Raw genomic sequence first — 5413 nt, forward strand, 5'->3', positions numbered from 1 at the left:
TCCCGCCCGGCGCCTCACGGCGCAGCCGCTGCCCCCGCCGCGGCCGGCGACGTTGCAAGGCCGCAAGGCATTGTGGGTGCCCGCCTTAACCCGCTGCGGCCCGGCCTGGGCGGGGAGGGAGCGGAGCCGGGGCCGGGGCTTCGGCCGAGGCCCCGGGGCCGGGAACCCGGCCCCGGGGCCTCGGCCGAAGCCCCGGCCCCCTTGAGACAGGCCTGAAGATATTCAGGGAAGAAACCCGCAGAATATTGAATTACCAAACTTGGATTTGTGTGTTGCGCTCGGTTCGGTTCCAGACTGAAAACACCGCCACTCGGTGGTTTAGCTCTTGAGGAAAAGTTGCCCATAAAACTGAATTATATCAAATTATGGGGTCTTTTTCAAGCAGTTATTTCTGTGAGCTGAGGGAGGGTTTGCAGCTGAGGCCGTACGTTGCTCCTAGGCCGGGAGAGCAGGTTGAGGGGCTGAGCTGCAACCACAGACCTCGCCTGGCCTGGCATCGGAGGATGATGTCCATCCGCTGCTCTCCAGAGCTCTCTCCAAAGGTGAGGGTGTCTGGGATGGAGAGAGAAGCTGGAGCCGCTCCGTGGTGGTGGGAGACGTGTGCCAGGAAGGCGTGTTTATGCTATCTTGAAACAACAAAGTCGGTACTGAGCCTGCGATTGGGACGGTTTTCCGAAATGAATAACTCAATTACAACTAGTTTGTTATTAAGCAGGTATTCTTTAATACAGCACTGGGCAGCACTGGGGATTTGGCTGCCACGAGTGCTCCAATGGGTTAGCAAAGCACCTCAGTTCATATACAGAAAAATCATATGTATTCATCAGATTTCTAAAAAGGGCGGTCTCGGCGGGGTTCTCACCAACCGCGACTTATGAGCAGCTTCAAATGACCGGTCCCAAAACAAAAAGAATGCCTTATTCTTACCAGAGGTCCTTGTCTGCCCCCGCGAGGATCCGCTGAATCGGTGAGTCCCTCCAGAGAATTCTCCGTGGCCGGCCGAGGGAGTCGCCGACTCAGAGGTTCCTGCAGCCGGACACAGATGGTCCCATCTGGGGTGCCAAAACTGAAACAACAAAGTCGGTACTGAGTCCACGATTGGGACGGTTTTCCGAGATGAATAACTCAATTACAACTAGTTTGTTATTAAGCAGGCATTCTTTAATACAGCGCTGGGCAGCACTGGGGATTTGTCCACCACGAGTGCTCCAACAGGTTAGCAAAGCACCTCAGTTCATATATAGAAAAATCATACGTATTCATCAGATCTCTAAAAAGGGCGGTCGTACGTGGATGAGTCCCCGGAATTCATTTGCATAGTCCAAGCATGTGCAGTAAAATTAGGGTTAGGGTCTTTTCACCCTCCAGTGGTCATTCATAGTCTTCCTCACACTGTCCGCTAGTTGAACTTCGGGCTTCCTTTGTCCATACATAGTCATGGAATTGGCTCATCCATCCTTTGGCCTCGGAATGTTACAAAAAGGTCAGTTTGAACTAGTTCTTTGGCACTTATCTTGACATAAAGGTCCTGAGTCCCTGTTATCAATGATACACTCAGGAGGCATAATGAGCTACCTCAAGGCCCATTTGACCTTGTCAGGAAGGGAGTTACACGTCTTGAAACATCCTATTATCATCTCTGCTCAGCAAATAACTAAAATATGCAAGTAAAGCTTCTGTGTATCACAGTAGGGTCTCAGCCAGGGACCGTCAGTGATTTAACCCTTCATTCAGTCTCTAATTTTGTTTTAATGCCAACTGTAGGCACAGAGCAATGTTTTAGCATTTAGGAATGAATCCCACAGAGGCAATATGCTGCTCATTTTCAGTGCAACTCCTAGTCTGGCCTTCATACTTAATAAGTAGGCTATTATCTTACTATCAGCGCAGGGGAGCTTAACAATAGCCATTTTCATTACCATTAATAGTAGCTACAGACATAACCCCCTTGCATCAACGGGAAGATAATGGGCCCTTAAGTGTGTGTGCATATGAAGGACAGAGGGAGGGGTACGAAATACAAAGCAAACTCTGCTTAAATAATTTGCTCTTCCAGTTAAGGGGAAAGTGGTCTCTTCTGATAAGCACCATTATTTTCTGGTAAACATGAACTAATGGGCAATGAGGTTCCCATTACACAGGCGCTGTATTACAGGATCTAATGAGAATATTAATCTTAGTTTTTCCGTTATAATTGGTAGATAGTCCAGTGATTGGTGGCGGTTCCGCAGCGGGTCTGGAAGGGCGCGCGTTGCACATTGAATACTTGTGCTCACAGCCTCAGGGGAGCAGTGTTGGGCAACATTTTTCATCTGTTGCGGTGCAGGGCTAGGAGACTGATGCCTCCCGTGGTCTTAATTTATCAAACATGCATGTTCCCACTCTGTCTGGGCAGCAAACTCTTGCAGTGGCAGCTTTGTCTTTCAGAGATCAGAATTGCTATCACTAAAGCAGCACAAAATAGTGCTGTTTTCACTATAGTAATAATATTGCAGTTTTCCCTGAACCAGGAGTCATCTTCAACCCGTGATGTACAGTGAGCAGCAAAGACTTGCTACCTACAGGAGTGAGGGCTGCAGGATGGGACTGTCTGGTTTTCAGTAGGTATGAAGGGAAGCCACAAATACTTGCCTTTCTTAGCAAGCAAATAAATGCATGCCGTTCCCTGGCAAGTCCAGTTTGCTCCGTTCCCGGAATTTGGGATGGGTGCATAGCTCTCTTCCCATCTCTGCAATGTGTGACAAGTATCTATTCTAAGATAATAGATAATGCCAACAAGAAACATTTACAAAGGCATCCTGCATTGTATTCCCTACTTCTTCCCTTTCTCTAGTTATGAACTGATTCTAGCTTGAAACTAAATTACAAACATTTTTAGCACAATTGCCATTGTTAATTGTTATGGCCACCGTCAAGCACATATGAAGTGTGATGATAAGGAACAAATTACAGGGTAAAAAAATATAACAGCAGTCTCTTTGAGCTGTTTTCCTTGTTGAGATTTTTCAGATAGAAATAATTTTACTTGGCTACAAAAGGATAATACTCAAACATGTAAAGGGTAGTCCAATCTGAGAGCACAAAAGACAACTAGAGCCCAATTCTGCAAAGATTGCAGGAATATGTGCGTCATAATTGCAGTGAGGAAGACTAATAGCAAGTGAAAGCTTATTAAAAGAACCTACGTAGTGTGCAATTTTGCTTGTAAGTTAATAATTTTGAACGATGGCTTTGAAACTTCTGAGGTTAAAAAAAAGCCTCTGGAACAGGATTTAAACCAAAGAGCATTCGTTTTCATTTTTTCCTCTTTTACAGCTTTCCTGAACCCTTTCTAATCTATTAATAAGACTTCATTTTGGCTATTAAATATTGCAGTCCCTGACATAAATGAAGTGGCATTACCACTCAGTTTAAATTGCACATAAATACCTGAAAAATTCTCTTCTAGAATAGCTGCCAGCATGAGCATGGGGTTGGGAGGGATTCCTCATAACTCTTCAAATACTAAAGAAAAAAGAGAAACAACAAAACCCTATTTTGACTTGTTTATTAACACCTATGTGGGCTGAATACAATACTCGGTACTAACAGCTCTTGTGGACTGAGAAGCCGTGGAGTTTTATTGCCTTTTTCTCTCCCAACACACCTGAGATTAGCCACTATATCAGAGTAATGTACAGGATGTCACAACGCTCAAATTGAAGGGGAACAAAAAGAAACGTAGATACCCTTGTTAGATAAATCTGTGTAATAAATCTAAAGAGCGAGGAGCAAGGAATAGACCTGTTTGCATGATAAATGTCACCACTCAAGTTCTGCGTTGTCATTCCATATGACTTATGTAACTGTAACTGTGTGAATAATATTAAACCCCCGAACTCAGCCCTTTTAGCTCCATGAGTAGTCTCGTTAATTGATGGGAATGTGATAACACCCTTTTCTTGGAGGGTTTTTTGGTACGTCTGTGTGTTGCATGCTCTGATGGCACCCTGAGAATGGTAAGCAGGTTGTCACCTGAGCCACCAAAGACTCGATCTCATTTTTAACTTGATAGGCTTGAGAACTCGGAGTGACTTCAGGGGGTGCCTTATTTTGTAAATCTTGACAGAAGCTCATTCCTACTAACATTATGTCACCTAACAACAAATATTTAAAAAGTAATGTGTGAAATATTTTCTGCCATGGGATGAAACATCAGCTCAGTTGTTATTAAATGTTTATTTTTTATTATTATTTATCATGCTGAATAAATAAGATTTATTTGTTATTAATTATAGGATTCAGGGCTATTGATATTCATTGCATTTGGCAGCGACAGCATAGCAACCTTACCCAGCTACAATGAATATTGCCATGAGGTTATAGAAATGCCACATGCACTTAATAAAATAATCACTTCCCTCTCATTGCACGGGGGAACATTACTTTGTCCTTCCTTTTCAGCTGAGAAACCCGTGTATAAGGGCTTTTCTGGTACATTTCCTCCGTTAACTTGACACTGGCAAAATCTGTAACTACATCTAATTAGCAGTGCAGCCCCACTGGTAGTCAGGCAAGAGAAGCTGGAGTTTAGGCAGCAGTTTAGTCCTGCGGCTAAAACAAGGAGTCCTGCCTACACTGCGAAGCACACACCGCAGCCTCCGGCGCTGAATTTCATGTCCAGCTCTTCAAAGCACAGACAAGATCAGGAGAGTAATCAACCCCCGTCCCTCCACTGCATATTTATAGGAAATTCACTTCTGATTTGAGCTCACCGTGCCCACTCCTCCATGCAGCTGGGAGTGCATTTTAATGCGTGCATTTCTACTATCAATCAGGTTTCTAAGACATCCTTTCATTATGTTTCTCCACTTCATAGCTAGAGCTGGAGGAAAGCTTAAGCAGCTACTCGTATTTCGAGACCCCCATCAGACCTTCTGCACGTATTTTTCATTTCAGTAATGAGACAAAATTTGGAAGGTCTTCGTATGAGACAGCAGGAAGCCTTACCTTTGATATTAAAACAGCAAACAGAAAAGCAAAAGCTTTTCTTTAACAAGTAGCTATTACTGCGCGCAGCTTTAATTTTGTGTTAATGTCACATACATGTGTGTCACATCACAGTTTGTATCGTTGTCAATCAAAGCTACCAAAGTGGCCATCTAGCATGGTCCTGGCAGGATGAAAAAGCCTGGAAGTGCTGCTAGCTGCCTGTATCTGCTCTGTGGATACTCAGAATGAACTTTGGGAGGCTGGTTCAAGTGGCTTCTTTCCAAGGCAATTAATTCATTCTAAAGTAAATGTGTGTAAAAAAATGCTCCTTCAGCCTGGTGGCACCTGACACTGCTGACTTCTTAATATGTATTAGCTCTCACTGGCTGGGATTGGAAAGAATATCACTGAAAACAGGGCAGAAAAGTAGCTCTGTTTTGTG

Source organism: Gavia stellata, chromosome 20, assembly GCF_030936135.1.
Source record: "Gavia stellata isolate bGavSte3 chromosome 20, bGavSte3.hap2, whole genome shotgun sequence".
Taxonomy (NCBI): Eukaryota; Metazoa; Chordata; class Aves; order Gaviiformes; family Gaviidae; genus Gavia; species Gavia stellata.